The 9,170-nt window shown below is 36.7% G+C and overlaps 1 pseudogene; it reads left to right on the top strand.

Annotated features, from left to right (window-relative positions):
• The first annotated feature begins 8,399 nt into the window (after positions 1-8,399).
• On the top strand, positions 8,400-8,556 carry LOC129509171 (U4 spliceosomal RNA; annotated as a pseudogene).
• The last annotated feature ends 614 nt before the right edge of the window (positions 8,557-9,170 follow it).

Below are 9,170 nucleotides of genomic sequence, written 5' to 3'. Positions count from 1 at the left end.
CTTTGCAGTAGGAGTTGTTTGGCTAAGTCTTTGGTTTCTCTCCAGTAAACATTGACTGATTAGGAAGATGAGTAGTATAAGCTAAATGATCAATTTCCATCTACTTTAATATATAAATTATGAAATAATACTCATTATATCAGTTTTTGCCAATTCCAAAATGTGAGCCTGTTAACAACATTTTAACATCACTAAGAGGTGTTCCCTGATATTCTTTCAAAAACACTTTGGAGGGGATCCCTGGGTGGCTCAGTGGTTTAGTACCTACCTTCCACCCAGGGTGTGATCCTGGAGTCCCAGGATCAAGTCCCACATCAGGCTCCCTGCATGGAGCCTCATTTTCTCTCTGCCTGTGTCTCTGCCTCTGTGTGTGTGTGTGTGTGTGTGTGTGTGTGTGTCTTTCATGAATAAATAAATAAAATCTTTAAAAAAAAACACTTTGGAAAATCTAACTTTCAAACTTTGACTTTAGTCCCAGTCCATTGTCTTCTGGCCCTGCTATTATTAACAAATCATCTCCTCAGAGATCTTGTGGGAAAGCAATGGGTGGCCATAGGCTGGTGTCTTTGAACCAAGAACGAACTGGATGAACATTGCCAGGCTGTAGGCTACCCCAGTAGCTTTGTGATCTGTGATCCGAGCAAAGTTGGGGATAGATGAAGGTGACCACATTTTTCTTTAGTAAATGGAAGATAGCAGTTCCCAACTACTTCTCTTGAGTGAGAGAGCAAAGTCCCTATACATTTGGCAATTTCATTGAAGTGAATTATGGAAGCCAGATAGCCCTTAAGATAAGTAGGAAACTTATCATTGTGTATAAGAAAGGAAGGAGAAACGCAGAGAAGGGCTTTCTAGAATACACCAGCATAAAATTTCCCAAGAACAAGTAATTTGTATAAATTCCTCTGAGCTAAGAAAGCTGAGGATATTTGAGAGAGGAAAGGAAAAAATGAGTATTTTAAAAGCACCCCAGAAACATAATAACTCACAACAAAAACAATCCTGTCGCCGCCGGAGTGGGCAGTCACTGTTCTGTCAACCCTTCATGAATAAGATGAGATGCCAAACATGGATTTCTGCTTTTCTGAAAGTTGCCCATAGGTAAGAGTAAAATAAAAACCACAAAATGCAGAACAATATGATCCCTTTACTCTGAATAATTTAGAAGGTAAAGAGAAATGATGGTAGCTTAGGTGAGAGAGACCTAAAAGTTCAATGCTTGGTTTAAAACTCAGAAGCCAGATGTATTTTCAGAAAGCAGCAATTCATTTCTTTTTTTAAAGATTCTATTTATTTATTCATGAGAGACACGGACTAAGAGAGAGAGGCAGAGACACAGGCAGAGGGAGAAGCAGGCTCCATGCAAGGACCCCGATGTGGGACTTGATCCCGGGACTCCAGGATCACACCCTGGGCCGAAGGAAGACGCTTAACCACTGAGCCACCCAGATGTCCCATGAAAGTGGCATTTCTAATTATAGTGGCTGGGAGCATTGAATTGCCCTGAGAATCTGAAGAAAGCTATGCAACCTCTTTCTGAAAAAAGAAACCTATACACCTATACATGATTTTTGCATTCAGTTCATGAAATTTCACTGCCAATATAATTCTTTTGCATATGTAATAAATTAATATCTCCTGCTGAGCAGACTAGTTTTTTAAATGAGTTTTGCAAATGCTTGAGATTATAAGGTTGGTCAAGATTATTAGTGAGGGGCAGTGATTAGCTGTGTCCCACAGATTTATTAGTGGTGGATCATTTCCTCCTACCCTGCCTCAAAGAAAAACTAGGTAAATAAAATAAGAAAGACAATGCAGACCAAAAGCAGTGAATGCTCTTCAGAGTAAACTGACACTTAAGCATGTGGACATTTTTCTTCTACCTCTATTTTTTGGCAGCTTTTGTTCCGGTTATTAAGATCTTTGAGAGACAATGCATGACTGTGTTGGTCTGTATCTTTTACCTAAGACAGTTACCTGCCATGGCACAAAACCATGTCTACCAGACTCTAAAATATAGTATTGTCTCAGTCATAGTTTGCTATGGGAGTGTCTAGTTATCTGGTCACATCCCAGAAGCAGGGGGCGGGGAAGATCCCTTCTGAAGCCAATGATTTCCAGTCACTTTAAGATTATAATCTGAAAGGGCAGAGCACAATGACTGTCGTTCAGAGAAAAAGGAAGAGATGCACATCACAAACGGGAAATGGGAGAACAAGAGGCAAAGGTACTGAAACTTTATTCAGCAAATATGAAACATATGTGGTGCCTGGAGCACAGATCCAGTTTCCTAGATGCAAATTTCATGGCAAAGCAGCAAAAGCCTGAAGAACTACTTAGTTTGTAACTGACTTAATACTGAGCATCACTTTTCAGTTTTCCTGCTATAATGTTTAAAGCCAGAACACATTGATCACTCAAAATCTCAGCACAGAAAGGTAGTGGGCCTGACTTTGAAGCTCCAGGGAATTGTGCGCCTGGGCTGACATCAGTATCCAAAGCCTTGAAAATACAAAATAGTTGAAGGCTCATCTCTCTTATTAATAGAGTTCCTCCTGATAGAGTGGACTCCTTAATGAAAAGTAGAGAGAAATCCCCTAAAATAATCTGTGTGATAATCAATTCAGCATCAGCATTTCAATTCTCCAAGTTTCTTTACCCTAAATAGCTAAGCAGTAATGTTAAGTAGAAACACTAGCAGTTGACCCTACCCTCTCTCCTTTCCTTACCCTGGTCAAATGGGGCTGTTTGATACAAGAAAGGAAACTGGATCTAAGCATTTACTATTTGTAGGTTGGTAAATAGATTCAGAAAAGCCGCATGACAGAAATTTAACTGAGAATGGCATGTTAGGGACACAGATTTCATGTTAAAACCAACACCAAAAGAGTTATGTGTTTCTTTGACACTTTGTGGAGTTAAAACCAAGGACAAAGGCTAATTACAGGATAGCATGGTAGGTCTGGATAGTTGATATTTGATATGACTTGCAACACACACACACACACACACACACACACACACACACACACACACAGGCACGCACACCCCCAAAGCCCTGCTTTGGCTGGAAATTAAAGAAAGCATGGCCTTCAGACCAAGTCAGATACCTGTTCTGCCTGCCAACCTGATCAGTTCCCACTCTTTTCTCCTCGTACCAATTAAAAAGTATAAGAGATTGGAAGTTGTGAAAATTTCAGTAAGAGGTATACATGGCCTCAGTGCAAGGCACTTGATCTGAATTTGAAGTGTCTGTATCACCGGAATGGAGATTTTTTTTCCATTTTGTTTCATTCCAAATAATAATGAGGCATCAGTTTAGCTCTGAATGTCCTTATATGTTAGGGAGACACATAATCAGTTGCCCCACAACTGACTTGCATTTAGGAAACTAAGAATCCTTCAGTTTGTCAAAACTGCTGTAAAACTAGGAGCTACTTTTTTTTTTTTAAAAGGTGACTGAACTGTTCAGGTATTGACCAATGATGCTTTTGATTTCAAAAGGAAGTAATGTGTTTACTGATAAAAGACAATTCCTAAAATTCTTGTGAACAGCTCTTTTTTGGCTACAATCCCACAGTACTGCAGTAGGATGTTTTGTAGGCTAAATGACTTCATATGAGTGGATTTGTTTTTGGTATCTTTTTCACATTTATAACTGATTTCCTTATCTGTGCTTCCACCAATACCACACGGTTTTAATTACTATAGATTTAAAGTCATTCTTGATATTTGTTGGTACAAGTCCTTTGATTGTTTTTTTCCCTTCAACAATGACTTAATTCTCTTTACAATTTCCATTTTAGTATGAAATTTAAAGTCAATTTGTCATTTTTCCCATTCACGGAAAAATACATGCAGGACTATTACATAGATTATATTCAGTTTATAAATGAATATGGGGTCAATTTATAATCTTGCAATATGCAATAGATTTATCCCTCTATTTACTTCAATGTTTTAAAATTTCTCTCAATAATGTTTGTAATTTTACATGTAAAAGGCTCATTCATCTTCAATTTTATTACAAATTTGATAAGAGACATTAAATATATCAAATACTTTACTGAATCTGTTGAGATGATGTTATTTTTTCTCCTTTATCCTATTAGTGAGGTGAGTTACATTATTTTCTGGATATCTAACAACTCTGCACTCCTGAAATCAACCCAATGTGATCATTATCTATCATCTAATTACATTTCTAGAATTGACTTACTACTAACGTTGTGGAGGATTTTTTAGGTATGTTCACTTTCCTTTCTTGTAATATCTCTTTCAGGTTTTGGTAGTCAGGTTTCACTGGTCTCAGAAAGTGAGTTTGTAAGCGTTCCCACATTTTCTATGCTCTGGAGGAGTTTCTGAAGCCCTTATCTCTTCCCTAAATGTCACAAATACTTTCCAGTAAGGACAACTGAGCTTGGAGTTTTTAGTTTGGGGTTTTGTTTTGTTTTGAGGTGTGTGCGTGTGTGTGTGCATGTGTGTGATGAGGGGAGAAGGTTTATAATCACAGATTCAATTTTTCATTATTTCATTTTTCAGAATTTCTGTTTTTACTTATTTTGGTTTTGCTAAATTATCCTTTATGTTTAAAGAATTTTGTCCATTTGACCATAACCTAATTTTGGCCAAAGCTGATCATTATATCCTTTTTTTTAAAGACTTTATTTATTTATTCATGAGAGAGAGAGAGAGAGAGAGAGAGAGAGAGAGAGAGAGAGGCAGAGACACAGGCAGAGGGAGAAGCAGGCTCCATGCAGGGAGCTTGACGTGGGACTTGATCCCAGGACTCCAGGATCACACCCTGGGCCAAAGGCAGGTGCTAAACCGCTGAGCCACCCAGGGATCTCTCATTCTATACTTTTTAAAAACTCTTCATTATCTATGGAACATGGTAATGCTGGTGATTGTGTTTTTCTCTTTTTATGATATCAATCTTAGTCACTTATTGATCTTAGGTTTTACAAAGAACCAACCTGTAGCTTTATTGATTTGCTCTATATTATTTTGCTGTTTCACAGATATCTGCCATTTGCTTTGTTATTTCATTTCTTATACTTTCTTTGGGTTTAATTTGCTATCCTTTCCCTAGTTAATTTGGTGAATACTTAGATCTATTCCTTTCAGCATTTTTTTTTCCAGATATGCACTCATATCTCCCTCGAGGCCCTGATTTAGCAGAGTCCCACCAGGTCTGTATTATTTTTCATTGTCATCTGCTTCAAAATGTTTTCTTATTTACTAATATTCTACTCCTTATGCTGATGCCATCTTTTTAAACCTGTGAATCATTTAGAAATGTATTGCCTGATTTGCAAATATTTATGGATTTTCTAGTTCTCTTCCAACTGAATATTTTGAGTACTTCCTTGGCCTCCTCCTCCATAGCATACCCTAAATTGCTACCTCTATCTTTGCAGCACTACAAGATTGACTAAATCTCTTTTATCCTCCAAAGAATATTTGCCCCACCTAGGTATATCTTAAGCATTAACAAAAAACTCGATGAAGGATTTCACACAGAATTTTAAGTTCAAGTCTCTGAAGTTCTATTTTCTTTTCTCTGTGATCTGGTTCTCATAAGTAGTGAATGCCTTGGAAGCATTGATCCTTGTTCTCTAGCTCTCTAGCCCAGAGACACTACTGCAAGCCCCACACACATGTGGCCTCTAGTTCATGCCTGCAAATGAGCACATGCTCCAAACAGAAAAAGAAAAGGCTATGTGGTGTGCAATTCAATGTGCTTCTCTTGTCTCTGGTTTTTGGCCTCTCAAGTCCTGGCTGCCTTAGCTACTTTCTGATGTCTTCAAGCAGTTGTTTTTGTAGTTTATTCAGCTTTTATAGTACTTTTCAATGAGAAACTTAGTCCAATTGAAGCTACTTCATCATGGCCAGAAGCAGGTTTTTTCAACCAGCATTTTTACCTACCACAGTGTGATAGATTTGATTATTATTGTTCAAAATATTCCACTCCTTCTTCTAACCACTTTGGGAGAAGGGTACTTCCTTTCCACTTGGCCTTGGGTTTGGTCTTGTGACTTTCTTTGGCTATTAGGATATTAGCAAGAATGATGCAAGCAGAGGCTTTAGATGCATGTGTTTGGCTCCATAAGCCTTCTCAGTCCTCTGCCATGCCATCAGAAGAACTTGCCCAGTTGGCTTGTTGCTCCAAGGAGGATGAGAAACATGTGGAGCTGAGCTTCCTGGCCAGCCCACAGACCTGCAGCGAAGAACAGAACTGCCGAGCTAGATCAAGAAATTCAAGTCACCCCACATGAATGAGCTCAGCTATAAGTAGCAAAGTGACGCTAACCAACTAGCAATCCTTGAGAATAAGTTGTTATGATTAAGACACTGGTTGTGGGGATGTATGTTATGTAGCATTATTTTGGCAACACCAAAATGCTTACTGATACATAATGACTTCCCGTTATTTCCTTCTCTTCCACCTGCAGCAGAATCAGCTTCCTGTGAACATGCTACAATATTTAAAAGTGGGACAATGGGACCAAGGGTACATGCAAGCTTGGTAACTCCACACACAGTTCAATATTCTCTCTCAACTCAAATGGAAAGCATTAGCTATTCTTTGGCAGCATGGATGCCAAAGATACAAATACTAACACAGATTTATTTTCACAGATTTTTAAAAATTGAGATACAGTTGACATATAACAGAGTATAAGTTTAAGGTATACAATATGTTGGCTTGTACTTTTATCATGTCACATATTTATCATTTCTTTTTGAATTAAAAACAGTTATGATTTAGTCTCTTAGCAACTTTGGAGTTTATACTACAATATTGTTGACTATAATCACTATGTTGTGCATTAGCACTCCAGAACTTATTTATCTATTAGTTGTAAGTTTGTCCCTTTAAACAAAATCTTCTCCATTCCCTTAGCTCCCAGCCCCTTCTGTGATCTTACAAGTTTAGTGTATAGATTCCACATATAAGGTAACCCAGATATTGCTATCAGTTTTTTTTCCTGACAACTAGAGAAAGTTGGGTTCAATGTACAAGATTTATTAGTTCTAAAAAACAATTTAAAGTAGAAAAGTTGTACAAGTCAGCAAGACAATCTTTAGTGTTGCTAACTTTTAAATCTGGTAAGAAGAGTTATTCTTAAAATGGTATGAAAAATGTTATTCCACATACATAGAGATTAGTTAACACAAGTCCAACCTTAGCCCACAGGTCTGGAAAAAAGCAAACCAAAAATATGAGTATATTCTCATGGCTTACATTGTGTCTGAGAATTGCCTGACTTATCTTGAAACATCCAATTGTGCAAATACTGAGCTGCCTACAAGCCAATGAAACCACAATGCGCCATTGGCATGGATCTGTTTATGTGGGGAAAAAAGTCACATTATCACTAGTAGGTTCTTTGAATTGGAAAGACTGAATGGTACCACAAATACCACAACAATCTCCATCTGAAGGCGAAGTGTGCCAATCATGGAATCCCTGAGAAAGATTATTGCTGACAATAGCCTCAATATTCCTCCAAAGAATCTAATGCGTTTGCCAAAGCTTGATATTTAAAACAAAAAACAGAGGCCCACAGAAATCCTAAAGCAGTGGACTTAATGAAAAAATAAATTTATTCAACAAACCATGCTTAGTATTGTTTATTGTTTTTTTGTTGGGAACCACTAAACGTGTTTAATAAATTGTCAATTGGTTTAAAAATTATGTGTTGTAAAATGGAGAATAATATGTTGAAAGTGAATTTTTAAATATTTGTAACTAAGAAATCAACCACTAATAAATGCACCCTGTGTTTCAAACACACTTCAATAAAGGGTAAAATGTAAAATATAAGGTAGTCCTCTTGCTATTGTCTGAGACTGAAAAGCTAAAACAAGACTGGAGATGGTGTTTCTTTACTACAGTCAATTCCTTAATATTCTTTCTTATTAATTTCTTTAAACAGTTTTTTTTCTTTTTTCCTGATATAAAAGTAATACAAGTTCATTGTGGAAAAATATACATAAAACTATGCTGAAACTAAAAACAATCTATAATTTCACCTTTTAAGTATTTGGGTATATAGGTGTGTATGTAATTTTTAACTGAAGTTGTGTTCATAGTGTACATCTAGGTTTGTGCCCTGCTTCTTACACTCAATATCATATCATGAATACATGTGATTTAACATTTAACATTTTGTTTTTTATGTTTTCTTTCTGTGTGTCTTTTCAACAAAGACTGTCCACAGATTCTATTCATAATAGTCCTGAAGGCACTATGGCAAATTATTTTTTAATTATTATTTTAATAAGGCATTTTCTTTCAAAAATACTTGTGATATAACTTTGATTTGCAACTAAATATACAGTACTCATTTAGACTTAATTGTTTTCAACACACTTCAAAATCTCTTAAACTAAGCTTTGTGCAGTGGCAGTATCGTAGCCAGTGAGGTTTATCCAAGGCGCGATTATTGCCAAAATCTCTTAAACTATGTATTTCTGTTTTGACTTCTTTACATCTTCAGGTATTCTTTGAATATACTAGTAGGATATTTGAAAACATATTTCTAGTATCCTCCCAAGTAAAAATCAATTTGGTTTGTAATGAAATTCTAAATCACAGCATTTTAAATGAAACATCTGTTAAGTCCCTCCACTGGAGGGAAAAGTTTGTAGTTACTCTGATGTATGTACTCTTCAAAGTAAAATTTTTATTCTCTCTACCTGAGTACTTGTCATTATTTTGTCATTATTATTTCCAAATAACTTGCTTCAATTTGTTTAGTCTGTTTCTCTTACAACTTTTTTTTAAAGATTTTATTTATTTATTCGTAGAGACACAGAGAGAGAGAGATTGAGACAGTCACAGGCAGAGAGAGAAGTAGGCTCCATGCAGAGAGCCTGACGTGGGACTCGATCTAGGGTCTCCAGGATCACGCTCTGGGCTGCAGGCGGCGCTAAACCGCTGCACCACCGGGGCTGCCCTCTCTTACAATTTTTTCCTAGAAATGTCATCATTCAGGCTCCATATATTTTCAATCAGATCAGATATTTTCTTCAAATATATTTTTGAGTATTGCTTATAATTTTTTTGACATTTTCCTCAGGAATATGCAAAATCCCTGCATATTCTCTCTATTCAGGTTCTCTCCCTGTTCTCTGTCCCATAGCATCTTCCTTCTCATCAT

Source organism: Nyctereutes procyonoides, unplaced genomic scaffold, assembly GCF_905146905.1.
Source record: "Nyctereutes procyonoides isolate TBG_1078 unplaced genomic scaffold, NYPRO_anot_genome, whole genome shotgun sequence".
In the NCBI taxonomy this organism is placed as follows: domain Eukaryota; kingdom Metazoa; phylum Chordata; class Mammalia; order Carnivora; family Canidae; genus Nyctereutes; species Nyctereutes procyonoides.
The sequence above is the reverse complement of the archived record's forward strand: the minus strand, read 5'-3'. Positions and strand labels throughout refer to the sequence as shown.